Raw genomic sequence first — 17791 nt, 5'->3', positions numbered from 1 at the left:
TATGTTGTTTTCATTAATCGGTTTGAAACCCAAACTTGTATTATTATTTGTGAACTCATTGTAAACATTATTTCTGCTGCAACTCTATGTATATGATGCGCATTTGCTTAATCATGTGATCTTGGTTATGATGTTGATTTACCGAGGTCCTTCATGACACTCAGTGGACTACCGAGTTTATATAAGTGAAAGTATGTGCGCAGTCAACATGTTAAACGGGGACAACCATACTTGATCTTGTATAAATTGGGTGGTTCTATCATAGAAAGGCCCCTATTTATAGGCTCAAAGGCATATTGAATAGCCTAAGATCCCCGCTCCAGCGTGGCACACCACGGGAGGTCATAGCCAATGTCAGATGCCCATGTGAGGTCAGGGAAATCGAGACCCTTACAAAGGCAGGGTCAGGTACAGCGCCAATGAGACCACTTGGCCCCGCCTAGGGTCACAAACCTTGATACACTAGCACACTAACATGGTAGGGCTCAGCAGTCACATACCACATCGTCTGGGTGTCCTGACAAGGCAGAACATAACGGCCACCTACTGCATTAAATGCACCAACCCACAAGGGGTCAAGTGGCGAAGCTTGGACAAGCCATGACTACGAAACCATGCTCAACTGTACACACATCTTAGCACTTTCATGATCACTTCATGATCGCAAAAAGCTTAGGGCTACTATTGGGGTTATGATCCCCAGGTGTCTTAAGACATCGATTAGATAGTGGGCCAAGCGGCCCATGATACATTAGCTGGCAAAGGCCCAAATGATCGAGGTCTAGCTCAGCTAAGCGAACTAGGCCAGAGGCTGAGGCCAAGGTCAGCCATGACCTCTCCCTTCTACCTTAGCCACATGACACATGAGAAGCTCATGACCTCAACACCATCTCGACCCATAGGAGGAATGGGAAGAGGTCGAGCCTAGCCATGCGTGCCTACTCTAACAGGAATAATCATGCTGCACTGACCCCACAAGGACTAAGGGGATAGCGGTCACCTCGATCTAGTCAGACACCATCCCTATGCCACGTAGCATGGACAAGACAACACCACACAGTGGTGACCATCGTTATGGCGACCCACTGTCCTGAATATGGTCCAACAAGATGGATGTATGATTCTACCCACCATTGGATGGGATCCACGATGGAGGCCTTGACTTAGAGGCCATCTAAACTAATGGGGGCCACGACCCTAAAGCTTAGGATCATGGCCACTAGCTCCATAAGCCAACTAGGTGACCGACGACCTTGGGGTGGTCACTAACTCTTGTATGATGCCCCAAGGAGACCAGGAGGCAATGACGAAGGCCACAGTGGAGACCACATCAAGTAGGATGGCTGGTGAACCATCATCATGCCAATAGTGCCACCACAGCTGGCACAGTAGCACCACACCACACCTTACCATGACGTGGGCACAAGACCATGATGACAACCATGCCCAAACATGCAGCACAAGATGGCATAGCTTGCAAGCTAAGTTAGCAAGGCCCCTCCCTTAGGCTCACAACCCTTCGGTTGAGAGAACCTTCTTCTTTGTACCTACCCTAGCCTCGATCATCTCTAAGACTAGACATAGGGCTTCGGACCTAAACCAGTATAAATCCTCATATCTTTTGGATGCTATCATCATCTTCCTAGAGCAGCACGATAATCGTTTAAATTTACTAGTCTGGTTTACAAAACACCAACAAGCCACGACTACGAACCCGCACTCGACATGCATGCATCTCAGCACTTTCACAATCACTTCATGATTGCAAAAATGCTTAGGGCTACTATTGAGGTTGTGATCCCTGAGTATCTCAAGGCATTTATTAGTTAGCAGGCCGAGCGGCCCATGATACATCAGTCAGCGAAAGCCCGACCGACTGAGGCCAAGCTAAGCCAAGCGGACCCGGCCAGATGCCAAGGCCAGGGTCTGCCACTGACCCCTCCCTTCTACCTTAGCCGCATGGTGCCCAAGAGACTTAGGACCTCTCAACCATCCCAACCGCTGGTAGGAATGGGGAGAGGTCAAGCCCAGCCAAACATGTCTGCTCTGACAAGAGTAGACATGCCGCACTAGCCATACAAGGACTGAGGGGACAGCGGTCACCTAGGACCAGTCAGACGCCATCCCTATGCCACATAGCATAGACAGACAACACCGCATGGCGGTAACTGCCAGTATGGTGACCCACCATACAAATATGGTCCAACAAGACATATGTATGATTCTACCCAATATGGGATGGGATCCATGATAGAAGCCTTGACTTTGAGGCCATCCAGACTAGCGGGAGCCATGACCCTAGAGCTTAGGATCATGGCCACCAACTCCATAAGCTAACTAGGCGATCTACGACCTAGGGGCAGCAACCAACTCCTGTACGATGCTACCAAGAGATCAGGAGGCAATGATGAAAGCCACGACGGAGACCACATCACATAGGACAGCTGGTAAACCACCACCATGCCTATAGTGCTGCCACGGCTAGCATAGTAGCACCATGCCACACCTTATTGCAATGTGGGCATAAGACCATGATGACAACTACACCTAGACGTGCACCACTGAAAGCTCTAGTTTGATTTTGGTGAATTGATGAAACCCTAAGTGCTAACCTAGCTTATCAAAGTGATCATGAGATAGGTAGCACATTCCAAGTGGTGAAACTAAATGAAGATCATGACATGATGATGGTGATGCCATGCTGATGATCAAGTGCTTGGACTTGAAAAGAAGAAAGAGAAAAACAAAAGGCTCAAGGCAAAGGTATAATTGGTAGGAGCCATATTGTTTTGGGGATCGAGACACTTAGTGAGTGTGATCACATTTAGGATCGATAGGCATACTATTAATAGGGGTGAAACTCATATCGAAATGCAGTTATCAAAGTGCCACTAGATGCTCTAACTCATTGCATATGCATTTAGGATCTAGTGGAGTGCTAATGCCCTTCAAAATGTTTGTGAAAGTATGCTAACACATGTGCACAAGGTGATACACTTGGTGGTTGGCACATTTGAGCAAGGGTTAGGAACTCCACTAGTGGAGTGTCTGCCTATAGAGTGCGGACAGTCCGATGGTGCCACTAGGCACCCTATACAGAAAAGACAGAGGTCACTGTGAGTGACCGGATGCTGGTCTCAGAAGGATCGGCGCGTCCGGTCAGTAGAAGCAGCGAAGATGCTGGCGTCGGTCTCTGACCGAATGCTGGGTCACTTAGTGATCGGACTGTTGGAGGGCTACGTCTGGTCCTGCTGATGTGGCAGTGCACTAGAGGAGACATTGAGTGACCAGACGCTAGGGAGAGTCCGGTCGTGAAAAAACATTTTTGGATGCTTACTGGAAACGACCGGATACTAAGGTCTAGCGTCCGGTCACTTCATAGCAGCGCGTCCGATCAACACTTGAGCATTGAGATCGAGCGCTTCAGTATTTGAAGAGAGGGGACACATTGCGTGTATCGCACTGACCGGATGTTGAGGTCTAGCAGTCTGGTCAATATGACTAGAGCGTCCGGTCACCCCGTGTTGTGCCCAGTGAAGGGGTACAATAGCTCTAGTTTGTGGGGGCTTCTATTTAAGCCCCTTGGGTGGCTCAAGCTCACTCTCTTAGGCCATTTACATTGACATAGCAACCTTATGAGCTTAGCCAAAGCCCTCCCACTCATCTTCATCATTGATTCATCATCTGTGTGAGATTGGGAGAGAATCCAAGTACATTGCTTGAGTGTTTGCATCTAGAGGCACTTGGTGTTCGTGTTTTGCTATGGGATTAGCTTGTTACTCTTGGTGGTTGCCGCCACCTAGATGGCTTGGAGCAGTGAGGATCATCGAGCAGAGAGTGGTGATTATCTCTGACTCCGATCAGTGGTGATTATGAGGGGTTCTTGACCTTTCCCCGGTGGAGAGCCAAAAGGTACTCTAGTGGATTGCTCGTGGATTGTGTGATCCTCATCTTGTGTTGGTTGTGTGGCACCCTATTGAGGGTTTGGCGTGTGATGCCAATTAGCATGTGAACCTCCAAGTGAGTGAATCACCACAACGAGGAGTAGCTTGCTGGCAAGCAAGTGAACCTCCATAAAAAATTATTGTGTTCATCATTTGATTATGAGGTGATTGGTCTTCATTGGTATTCATTCTTGTGATTGATTGGCTCCTTCCTCGACATGGCAGGTATAAACAAATTGCTCACTCTCTTTACATTACCAGCAAACTAGTTGTCAAGCTCTTTAGTGTAGCTAGCTGTGAGAGCTTGTTAGTTTGGTTAGTGTGGCTCTTTAGTTAGCCTTTGAGAGCACACTAACTTAGTGCAGTGACATTGCTATTGTGTGGATAGAAACTATATAAACTAGAATTGTGGTAGGTGGCTTGCTATTTTAGTAGGCTAGTGCAACACTTGCTTCGCCTTATAATTGTCTAACCGGTTTGTTAAGTGTTGTTGTAGAATTTTTTTAATAGGCTATTCACCCCCCTCTAGCCATTAGGACCTTTCAACCACAAGATGGCATAGCTTTCAAGCCAAGTTAGATAGGCCCCTCCCTCAAGCTCATGACCCCTTGGTCAGTAGAACCTCCTTCTTTGTAATGCTCTAGCCCCGAACTCTATATAAGAGTGGCTAGGGCATCCTTCTTGGCATTCTTCTTCATTCTAGATTATTCTTCACAACCCCTAAACTCCTAAAGTAGTTCATCTCCTAGCCCTAGCTCTCCTACCTCTTCCACCTATTCTTGCACCCCCATTGTAATAAGTTCAAAGCATTCAAGTGAGGAACACACACTCGATCATCTCTGAGACTGGGCATAGTGATCCGACCTGAACCAGTATAAATCCTCGTGTCTTTTGGATGCTACCATCATCTTCCTAGAGCAGCATGGCAATCATATAAATTTACTAGTCCAGTTTACAAAATACCTTCACCAGACTTGGTAGTGACGCTAAGAAATACTAGCAAGCATTTCTAATGCCATTGCCAGGGAAGGCATAGGTCAAAAGAATCTAGTAGGACATGATCATGACAACATACAAGTACGGTAGTTAAAGTTTATGCAGGCTAACTCTGCTTGTTTTCTCCTTGTTGTGGATGAAAATAGGATAGTGCATGACTAGTTTTGTCTTGCCGAAAAACTACACCAGTAATTCGGAGGCACTCCTAAGGAAGAACAGGTCCTACACCGCTTCTTCCTCCACTATTCCTCCAACAAATGAACCAGTCACCCCCACACCATCCACTACTCAACCCATGTCTAAATCACTCCGTGACTACTCCACCCCCGCTGTTGCCAACGTGCCCATTGGGCCCGCTGTCAACACGAACAACAGAAACTTTAAGCTCTAGACTAGCCACATAACGATGGTGCAGGCAAGCCAGTTCTATGGTTTGCCTAGAGAGGATGCGAACGCACACCTCCAACACTTGAGCAGTGCGACACCATTGTTATAAAAGATGTCGCACCAACAAGCATCAGGCGCTACCTGTTTCCCTTCTCCCTCGCGAGGAAGGCAAAACAGTGGTTCTATAAGGAAAAGGAAGCTATCAACACATGGGACAAATGTTCCATGGTGTTCCTTGTGAAACTCTTTCCCATGGACAAAACCAATGCCCTGAGGGGGAAAATTTCAAACTTCCAACAGAATTCCATGGAATCTATTCTTGAGGAGTGGGAAAGGCTATAGGATTACATCTAAGCATGCCTGCACCACGGGATAGAAATTAGCTCGTGCTCCAGAGCTTCTACGAGTGATTAACATCCATGTCGAAGGGCACATAGATGTCGCCACTAGAGGCGCATTTCTTTCCCTCACCATAGATGGAGCCATGGCTCTCATCAAGAAAATGGTATCAAATCAAAGTTGGGGGAAGAAAGAAAACAACAAAAAGGCATGCATACCATGAAGGAGGCGGATATGCTGCCGCAAAAAGGGAACTATTATTGAAAAGACTAAACGAAAGGGCCCACAAGAAGGAAGCCATGAAGGCCACCGTTTAGGCCACAGATTGACAAATGACTTGTGAAGTTCAGTGGAGAAGTCAGACATTCGGGGAATGATTGCCTCGAGACTCGTGAAGACGCTGCATATATCAATAACGGGGTTCGACAAAATAACAATGGGTGGAATAATCAATCCCGCCCATAAGGAGGTAATTTGAATTTCAATTCGAATCAACCTTCCTTGAAAGACATGGTCTTAGGCCAAGCAAAAATAAATCAAAATATTTCTAAAAAGTTAACATTTAATGATAAAATGTTTGAAAATATAAATTCTAAAATTGAAAGTTTGTCCTCCTCCGTAAAGAATCAACTAAGTTTAATAAAATGATTGAAACACAAATAGCTCAAATAGCTGCCACAATTCCTGTCAACAACATGGGGAAAATCCTGTGGCATCCCGAGAATTCCCCCCGAGTTTGTTCATGCAGCTCCAGAGCAATAGAGGAGAAGTCTTGCCGATGGACTATAAATGTCGAGCCCTTGCTGAAGGCAAATCGGCAGTTATCCTTTATAATTATAAAATAAAAGTGCTAAACTTAGATAATTATAATGCATAAAATAAAATCTACATTAAGAATTAGTTCACCTTTTCATATATCTTCACTTGAATAAATCTTGTTTATCCCTCCATGTTCTATTCAAGTATGCTTTGGTTTGGAGTATGGTTTTTGATCGATCATATTTCATAGGCTTTTCAAAATAAGCATAATGCTTAGGTTGATTAGCCTATCTTGATCAAATTAAAATATTAGTTTGATCATTGAACTAAAATTGCTAAGTATAGACATGGTGGAATAAACCAATTAAAACTATATATGCAATAAAGTAAATAACATACCTCGGAGTCATCACCAAGCAATTGGCCTTGAGCTAGCTTGGGGGATAACCCCCGTAGAGATAACTTGTATCTTTTATTTTTTGCATTTTTTATTTTTTGCATTTATTTTATGCATTAATTTAATTATTAGCATTTAAAAAATCTAAAAATTAAAAAATACCAAAAATGAAATATGATAAAAACAACAAAAATATGAATTACACTCTACATATGTGTTTTAAGAATGTTTAGTTTCTCCTAAAGTTGAAATGATGAATAGTTACTCTGTCTATAATTCATCTGTGTCTAGGCTATAACTTAGTATTCCCCAAGATTTAAGTTTGTTGGTTAAAAATGTCTCATCCTAAAAACTTGAAAACTTGTGCATTGCAAGTGCATGCTCCTTTTCTAAATTGTTGTGAGTTATGATATGGTATAAATAGAATTTGCTATGACTTTGTTCTAAGGGAGACTAGACATCTGGAGTTTTCAATTTCAAAAATGCTAAAATTCAAAGTTCCTCAATGATTTTGAATACCTACCAAGGCCATATGACAAAATTCAAATACAAAACCATAGTCATATGCTACTTGTTTGAGCATTGAGCTTTGTCAAATTGTTTGTGACCCTTGATATTCTCGTCATGCACCCATGATCAAGACACACATACACCCACAAATAAAATGCTGACTCTTACATTGAAAGTTATGCAAAAACATGCTTATTCCATCCACCAAATAATTACTCCATTTATTTGTCATGCATCTCTCTCTCTAAAGTTTCATATGGCAAAAAGAAAAGTATGGGCTATGCTAAAAAAGAGAAAAGAAAAATATCCATGCCAAAAGGCATGATAGAAAAAATGCATACCAAAGAGCATGAAGAAAAGAAAATGAAAAAAATAAGATAGCCCATACTTTTGAATAAAAAGCATTTCTACAAAAAGAGAGATTCATGATCAAAGGAGTACAAAAATATTTTTAGAATTAGGAAGTTATAAAAATTCCACACACTTGCATGTCTTGATCAAAGTGTATCACTTGCATCTCCTTGAGGTCCAGTTTTTGACTTAGCAAAATATGTGATGCAAGTATGCCTCGCTTTCATACCTACCCAAAACTCCACCAAAAAGCCTTTAGTGGTAGGATGAAAAGAAGGCAAAATATCAAATGCCTTGGTGAGGTTCTTCATACATATTGAGCGATTGAGTGAATCAGTTGAGGAACTTATATTTTCTTTGCAAACATTCATAAAACCTCCGGACAGATAGTTGATCGAAGAATGAATGATTGGTGATTCTGTTATAACCGTTCTATCTTGCAACTATCCAAGAACTTGGAAAAGCTATATGCCCCCACAGGGATCAAGGTAAAGGGTGGATAAAAATGCCAACTTATTTAAATTGTGGAAGAATACTTTATTATAGGCATGGCACTTATGAAATATATTTGGCATAGTAGCAACTCTGAATCAATAGGTATTTGCTTGGGACAAACAAAGGTTAAGCTTGGGGGATTTGTTGGCGGTCCTTAACGACCATATTTGATCACCAATTAATATCCAAAACAAGAGAAATAAACAAACTTATGACACATATGCATTTATTATTGACATAGTTCCACTTGTATTGGAAGAATCATGTTTTGTAGGACATATATTTGAATACAAGTGAAAAACTAGACAAGCAGAAATGCACAATGGAAATAAAAGGAGAAAGCCCACCTACACGCCAAACCTGGGCCAAGCACCAATGTAGGAGCCACCCAAGCCTAGCCAGGAGCCCACCAGAGCAAGGTGATGGCAACCAAGGCAGCCCAGGGTGGGTATGACCGCGCCAGACCAGGGCGGCATGCTGGGTCAGTTCAAGATGTTTTCTTGTTTTATCTCCCCCAAACCGACCATCAGCTAGTATAAGAAGAGGGGTGGAGCTCTCCTTCAACACACACCTCATTTGGAGCCTCTACCGCGCTACCACATTCTTCTACTCTTTTACTTTAGTAGTATTTTGTGAGCTAGCAAGAGCTATCATGGAGAGCTTGGCTCCTTGGAAGAAAGGATCTTTGGTATGAATACAATTAAGAATTCTTCCAAAGTCTTGCTCTCATTTTATCAATATAGTTGTGCTATTGAACTAGAGTATAGTTTTCATGTTATAATCTTGACATATGAACTAGAATATAGTTTCAATGTTATGAGCTTAACATGTAAAACATTATGCTTAATCATTCATACAACTTGTATGATTAGAATTAGAGCTAAGTTGACGTGGTGGATCATTGTTCCTTTGGGTTTGCCCATTTCCTATGCTTGTTGATCCATAGGGTTAGAGTCCTAGAGGGATAGGGTAGTTTTTTTGCACATGGACATGGTGCCTGGGTACACAGAAGCCTTTGGATATGATGGTGCTCCATGATTGAGGGGTAGGCAATAGGTGGTGACAGTGCTGTCCGTCCCTTGTAATTCCCTACGTTTGGGTATTCATGTAGGAGTTTGTAAAGTCTTCTTGGCTTACTGGCAGACCAGTGTTCGTAGATCTCCCCATCCATCTTACACTTAGGTCTAGCTCTAACCATGTATTTTGTATGATCATCAACTATTCTTTGCACGGCTATATTAGAACAAGCCTGCTCCACTTAGGAACATTCTTTTATTCTTTGTTTCTCTTTTATCCTTGTGGTTGGCCCAAGTGTGTGTCCACTATTCTAAATATACCATTTTACCCCTATTATAAACTTTGGTTGACTATGCAAGTATGTAATCTTGTTATATCCATGCTAGACTCTTTACACGATCCCTTCTTTAGAAAATATAAATAATGATACCCTGAATACTTCTAGGTGAAATGCTACAACGATAGATTCATGCGCTTGTGGATATTAGTTTCTGTAATCATTAAGAACTATCGTAGTTGGTGTTTCTTAGCGGCGTCGCTAAGGTTTACTAAATCTTAGTGATGGTTCTAAGAAATGCCAATAGGCATTTCTAGCGCCACAGCTAGGGATGGATTCTATCTCTAGACTTGGTAGTGACGCTAAGAAATGCCAACAGTCTTGCTCTCATTTTATCAATATAATTGTGCTATTGATCTAGAGTATAGTTTTCATGTTATGATCTTGACATATGAACTAGCATATAGTTTATATGTTATGAACTTAACATGTAAAACATTATGCTTAATCATTCATATGACATATCAATAGAATTAGAGCTATGTTGAGGTGGTAGTTCATCGTACCTTCGGGTGTGCCCAAGTCTTTTACTTGTTGATCCGTAGGGTCAGAGACAAGGGAGACTTGGGTAGTTTCTATGTAATCGGGCATGGTGCTCAGGTACATCAGAACAGGTGAATGCATTTCCTACTTCATGGTTGAGGGGTAGGCGGCAGGTGGTGACAGCCCTATTCCGTCCCTTGTAATCCCCCATATTTGGGTAGGGTGTAGGAATCTAAATTATCACATGAGGTTGCTAGCAGACTAGTAGTCGGTGGCCTTATGACCCAACTCATGCCTAGCTTTAGCTATAACCATGTAATTTATGTGATCATCAACTATTCGTTGCATGGCTATATTAGAACAAGCCTGCTCCACTTAGGAACATTCTTTTATTATTTGTTTCTCTTTTATCCTTGAGGTTGGCCCAGATGTGTGTCCACTATCCTAAAAATGCCATGTTTACCCCTGTCATAGACTTTGGTTCACTTTGCAAGCATGTAATCTTGTTCATATCTATACTAGAATCTTTACACCATGCCTTCTTTTGGGAAAATATAAATAACGATAGCCTGAATACTTCTAGGTGAAATGCTATAATGATAGATCCATGTGCTTGCGGATATTTTCTATAATCGTTAAGAACTATCATGTTGGTGTTCCTTGGCGACGTTGCTAAGAGTTATCCAAATCTTAGTGATGGTGCTAAAAATACCAACAGGCATTTCTGGCACCGTTGCTAGGGATGGATTCCATCTCCATACTTGGTGATTGCACTAAGAAATGCCAACAAGTACCATTGTAGAGAAGAGCGATGAAGTCAAGGCAATCAACTAAGGGAGTTTGGCTTGACAAAATCACCCAATCAATGGGAACAAGGTTGCCCATCTTGGTTGTTAGGGGGAACAAAAGGCCACAAGATCCATTGCAAGCTACCAAGTTTGCCTCAGAGGCAGGTGTAGTTGTCAGGTCTCAAGTACCAATTCTCCTACACTGGAAACATTACAAGCAACAGATCGAACATCTCAATGAATTTGTGGCCAAGCCATATGTAAGTATGTATATCCTCTATTGACATTCAACTGAAGAGAAAGGCAGAAAACACTAAAAGGGAGTTTGAGGAGTACAAGGAACAGCAATAGGAGGAGTATAATAAGCTCCATGAGCATATTATGCTCTTAAGAGCTAGTAACTCTCAGTCTTGTTCATGTAGTGAACATGTGGTTTGTTTGTTGTTTTTATGTGAACTTATGGTGGCTTGATGTGTGAACTCTATTAGTGGTTTGCTGCTGAGCTGAAACTATTGTTATTTGATTTAGGTTCAATATAATTATGCATGTAGTCATTTTGTGCAGCAATGTAGATCTGAAAATCATTTTTTCTCATGTAATGATTGGTGTACACGTGGTAGATCTGGCATAGGACACGTCGTTAAATAAGAATCTGACACATGGACAAACTAGTGAATGACACATGTAAGTGGCAGGATAGGACACGTGGGCCAATACAAACCAAATATGTGGTACAAATCCATCTTGCCATGTGGTTGAATACAAAAAAGACACATGGGTTGCTCAGGGTGTGTCATGTGGCCCAATAAAATACTAACACGTGGACATACAACATCATGACATGTGGTTGAGTAAAAGAAAGACACTTGAGGTATTGTGGTCACACCATGTGGACCAATAAAAATGCGAGACATGGTCCAATGAAGAAGTGACACCTACTCCAATCGAAATGCAACTTGTGTGCTAATAAAAACCTGGCAAGTGGAACAACTAGGACCCTGACATGTGGTCCAGTTAGATCCTAAAATGTGCAAGGACAAGAGAGGGCCATGTTGTGTAATAAGAAGGTGACACATGACCCAAACCTATCTCCAATGCAACCGGCTATACAATGTAAACGTGGAAAGCATCTCCAACAGAAGCATCCACCAGCATGGTTGCCCCCTGCCACACATGCCACAACACTTCTATGATGCGATTTCTATGTGAGCCATTTTTTGTCATAAATTCATCATAAAACTAAAATTATGATGAATTTGGCTTCTTCAGTGATGAAAGTTGTTCCCGCATAGCACTCTGGTTCTAAAGTGGGTGAATCATTAGAAGAGCACGAATACTCTAACGACACTAGACTACCATCAATTATTGAAGGATTACCGCAAGGTCCAAGCGTTGTTGTCATCGTCCAGGCTAAACGCCAAGATGCTACGTGGTGAGATAGAAGTCACGCGCGATGCTGTTGGTATTTATTAACTTGGTACTTGTTTTAAGTAGCCACCTATGATATGCCTACATCTCTTAGCATTACTTGTACTAGGTTGTCATCCCTAATGATGGTGCCAGAGATGCTTGTTGTTTTTACTTAGTATTACTACTAGAATGATACTAAGTAGTTCTTTATTATTTCATGTGACTAGAAAGAATATATATAGATATGAAAAGGAATCTGCAAGCGCACAGATAATATACCATTGTAGCACTTCACCCAGGAGTATTCTAGATATCGTTATTTATATTTTTACCACAAGGAAGGTCTAGCATGGACATGTATTGATAGCTTATACTTTTGATGGAGAAGTAAACCGTAACCAATGTTCTACTCATAACAGGGGTAAGTCATAGGATAAGAGATATATATATGATAAGTATGGATCAATGATAAAGATAAATCACTCAGCGTACTCCTTTCTATGGCATTAGCATGGTCAGGTAGAATATTAGAGGAATAATTTCTAAGTCATTCTTAATTATAATTCAAAGCATACATTGATTAGTGCAATTATACCGAGTAGCCAATGCTAAGACCATCGTCATATCTACACATAAGGGATATTACTAAGGAAGATTAAGAATGGAGCTTGTCTTCCTTCATAAACATATCATATCCTACGTGCACCTATATTCATGGAGTGGACTACAAAGGACTCAATGGGAGTGTCACATCCGCGATCTACCACATGACCTAGAATATAGGGTGTATCCATAGGTAAACAACATATAAGCAACATGCTTACACAATGTCAACCACCCACCCATGGATCCTTAGAGTGAGCGCTATACGAACTTATGCATGAACATGATAATAATGCAACTATACTAAGCATAAAATCAAAGTAGACGATGAACATTATAACTAGGAACCTAAATGATATGAATAACAAGGTCATAACAATTGTAGCAAACATATAAAAGTAATAAGAGATACAAAAGAGAGGGGTACAAAGATTATACCAAACCACACTCTTGACACGATCAGAAATCCTAGTGAAGCCTGCTTGCCTCCCTCTAGACCTAGCCTAACTAGCTATGCCCTAGAATTGATGGAGCTCTGAGGATTTCTGGGGATATGCCTAGGGGGTGGCAGGGGTTTATGTCTTCTCAAATGACTTGAAGACTAGGGATATGCCTAGGGGCTGGCAGGGGTTGCTATATATAGGCTAGAGCATCAATCTTGAGCCCTTAGATCAAACCGACTTGAATAAATGGCATAGATGCAACCTAGGAGGTGGTGGAGAACCAACATAGAAATGGAGACTGACATGTGGGCACCTAGAGGCTAGGTGGCCTACAGGTGGGGCTAGGCGTCTTGTCCTCCGCTCTAGTAGTGGAGTCCTCTTGAGTCTTCTAGAACCTTCTGGTGTCCGTTTCACTGTGGATAGGCGCAATTAATCCTGACATGTAGGTCAACCATGATAGTATTCTAGAAAAACCTACAGAAAATACAGATTCACCAAAACTCATGGAATTTGTTAGTTTAAACCACTAGACCTTTGTTGGTTATATGATTTCATGCCCTCATTAATGTTTTATTAATGATTTATAATGGTTGTCAACTACCATCAACAAGCTCCCCCAAGCTTAACCTTTGCTAGTCCCTTAACAAAGCTAAACTTAGCAAAAAAGGATCAGGAGTTGCTTCAATGCTTTCACTCCTCAAAAGTACACATGCATTTAAACAAAAATTCTCCTCTGAATTAGAATAAACCGATCTGAGTTTCAAACTTACCCATATTACCTTCAACCATGGGGCTTTTTAGCCTTCTCTTAGGTCTTGAGCAATTAAAAGATAGAACAATTTAGTCAAGCACTATGTCTCAAGTTCTTTGCTCAACCATTATTCTAGAGTTTTTATAGGTTTTCAAAATAAAACTCAGAGCTTCTATTGTATGACACTCAATATATGTGATATTTGTGGATCCTTACCAAGTCAATAGTGATGTTATACCTTTCTCTTCCTACAACTAAGGCTTATGTGGAGCTCATAGGAGTGGAAATAGCTTGAAAGAGCATACTTGCAATAAATATATTATAAAGTCAAACCTCGGATCCAAAGAGAGTTGAGTCATGCAATCAAATCAAGATGTGCATGTATGTGGATGTACTGGTGGATATATATATGGTGGCTAACCTAATTCTACTATGCTCCATGAAAACATATCTCTCTTTTGAAACTTGGGAACAACTTTGCAAGAAAACATGGGCTATCTTATTCATCTCTTTTTTCAGGCGGGCATCTGAGTACCCATTGTTTTAAATATCTAGGACATTGGTCCATTTTTTAACTCATTTTTTATGAATAACTTTTGTATAGCCCAATGCTTCTTTTCTGTAACAAATATTTTGAGAGATAGCAACAAAACCTTGGAGCATTTATTTGATGGATATCCTATAGGGCATATTTTTGGTGTTTACTCCTAGTATAGGAGTAAAACATTTTTGGGTAGATCTAGATGGAAGGCATATTTTTGCACCTACCCCCAATATTGGAGTAGTGCATATGTGGGTGTTGTGTACATGATCTTGATTTTAAGAGCATGACAAACCTCTCATAAGGATCAACAAAGCTTGACTAAACTCAATGCAAAACAAGCAGCATATATGTGGAAGTTTTCCTAATCTAAATATCATATTTTGGCATTGGTAGGAATTCAAGTTTTATCATACTGAAGCTCATCATGTAACATTTTTATGTTTTTCAGAAGATAAATCTTCTGAACTTTAGTATCACTTCGAACAAGATAAATAGTAGCTTAGACCTTCTCATATCATATCCATCAATCACCTAGACTTAGATCAAGCATATGCTACCCACGAGTTTCAAGTTCAGAGTAAATTCTTATATGAAAACAGTCTTATCCAAAACTCAAGAGAATTCAAGGCTAAAAACTAGGTACTTGAAAGGAACTACGATAGAGCAACTATTCATCATTTCCATTGCAAGAGATTATCCTTAGAGACCATTTATTTAAATCTTAAAAATCTAGACACACACTTTTTATTTTGTCATTCTTAAGATCACACCTTATTACTAATATAAATAACTAGCTAAGATAATTTTTTATTTTGTTTTAGTTTGCATATTTTTTAACTAGTATATAGCTAGATATAAGGGGGATGCTCCTCCCCCAAGCTGGATGTTTGCTGTGGTCGAATATTGAAGTTGAGTGATCATTGTCAGAGCAGATTTGCCAGTGGATGTCCTTCTCGTCCAGCAGGAAGTTGGGTTTCTCTCAAAGGGTGTGCGCTTTGGTGGAAAGAGATGAAGTCAACCGGGTGAACTTGCTCTTGATCTCATGTATAGTCATCCTGTAAAATACTAACAAGAACACCAAAACTCATGGAACGGATTAGGACAAGGGGTTAGTGGTCAGTCAGTCCTGAGATTAGTTGTTCTCGAGGATGGAAATATTTCAAATTTGGCAGAATTTTAGCAGGATGTTTGTCTAGATATTTTTGGATTTTCTTATTTTGGTATGCAGAAAAGAAAAATATGTATGCATGGTATTTTTATTATTTTTTATGCCTCCATAGTGACTATTCCCATAGGTATTTACACCATAGATCTATTCATATGGGGCTAAGGATTTATGATGCCATGATGAAATGTAGTCATGAAATGTTTTATCTTTCTTTTATTAACACAATGTAAATGCAGAAAAGTAAATATGCTAAAGTGACAAATAATTTATGCAATGTAGAGAAGTTAGATATGGATAACTACCGATGTTACCTCATAGTGAGGGTTTAGATTTTTAAGTCCTCCGGATAGGACTTAGCTGGAGAAGAGTCCTTTATTCTTCAGGATGCATCATCCGGTCTAGGAGATGGAGACCTTGATAGTTGCACCTCTTATGATGTTGACACAGACGATCATTACCTTTTCCTTCCATACCTGCTTGGTCTATGGACTTGACTTTGGCGGAGTAGGTTCATCTTTCACAAATTCTTTAGGTTCTTCATCTTCTTGCCATCCACTCTTCAGGGGTTGATTCTTCCATGCTGTGATGATCGAAGGATGATGACATCGCTAATCTGGTTGAGAGTTTTAGCCAGGCCACCAACATCATCTTAGCGAAGGTGGACATGGAGCTGATCCTACATGCCTAGCCTCAACCATATTTGTCAGACATATCAGTAGTATTAGTAGTCATGAATAGGTTTGATCTATGGGACACCCTTGCAAATATGTGAACTTCTTATTTGCATGTTGGTGTTAACTTTTGTTGGACTTTGTATTAGGTGGGTTAAACTGGATCTATTGAGCATGGTATACCTTAGGTAATTTGGTCATTCTGTAACTAGTTTCTAGACCCCTGTTTGTTGCTTTTCATTGCAGAATTCTTTCTGGTTGTCTTTGATCTGATCTATATATAATATGCTAAACATTCATGAGTGCCTTTGATCTCTATTGAAGCCAACTCATGTCTTCGATAAAATTTGTTAAACTTGAAAGAACCATGCAGTGAGGAGTTCTTCTAAACAAGTCTTGCCTCTATGTAATGCAGAATGGAGGAGCCATAGCTGTTGACTTTTGATTTCTGTTTTCTCTTTTTTTTCCTTTTTATTTGTTTCGAAAAAGATATCGTCCGATTCTCCTTCTATTGATTCTTTTCCGATTGAGATGTATGGAGCCATAGTTGTTGACTTTTACTACGAATGCAAGAAAGTCTACCCATTGAGTATTTGATCTTGTAGGACAGTCTAAAGTGTCATAGCAATTAGTCTTCCCCTCGACTACTGTGACTGCTTGCATTGGAGTGAAATAAGTATAGAAAAGACCTATCACAACCGCACCAGGCATTCAACTGTCAAACATGTCCTAGTGGTCAAAAGCTCTTTTTCTCGATTCACTTCTTGTGTCCAGCTTTCCTATGCATTCGCTTCACTCATGTTAGTTGTGCATGGTCTATATGAAAGGAGCATCCCCCCTTCCCTCATCTGATAGCATTGCATAAATCACCTACCTTCTGGCTCCCCCTTCCCTCACCCATTTGCATTTTCCCAATGGTGTTCAATGTTGGTTTGAGGATCTGGATAAAGGTAATGTGCTTCATATCAATCCGTACTATTTGTATGAACTTATTATTGCATTCCATGCTAGTTTGAGGATCTCGGATTGACATTTATTCTAACCAAAATCATGCTTAAAGATGGCAACAAGTTACCATACCACGAATGTGTACTCTACAACAAACGATCACAACTTTTCCCCTGACCACGTCCCTCTAGTATATTCGACTGAAATGACATTTACCTATTTCTTGTAAACCGTATGCTCGCCTGATAGTCTGAGTAGCATAAATTTCAATAGGCTGGACATGTAACTCTTATACTTAGCTATGGGTAGAACCTTAGCCTAATCGACTGTGCTACAAACAGGAGCTACACCATTTGTGTGGCTACATGCTTGAAGTAGAAGGTAGTTGGATTCCTGAAGTGGCAGCTTCAAACACAACTGAGGGAGTGTAGACAATCAGAACCTATGAAA

The 17791-nt window shown here is 40.8% G+C and overlaps 1 non-coding gene across 1 annotated transcript; it reads right to left on the bottom strand.

The window, feature by feature from the left end:
• Positions 1–5594: 5594 nt before the first annotated feature.
• Positions 5595–5701, bottom strand: LOC136511797 (small nucleolar RNA R71). The gene has a single exon (XR_010772855.1). It is a non-coding gene; the product is annotated as a small nucleolar RNA R71 (small nucleolar RNA).
• Between the last annotated feature and the right edge of the window lie 12090 nt (positions 5702–17791).

Source organism: Miscanthus floridulus, chromosome 1 (assembly GCF_019320115.1).
Source record: "Miscanthus floridulus cultivar M001 chromosome 1, ASM1932011v1, whole genome shotgun sequence".
Lineage (NCBI taxonomy): Eukaryota > Viridiplantae > Streptophyta > Magnoliopsida > Poales > Poaceae > Miscanthus > Miscanthus floridulus.
Note: the sequence above shows the minus strand (reverse complement) of the source record. Positions and strands in the feature narration are given on the sequence as shown.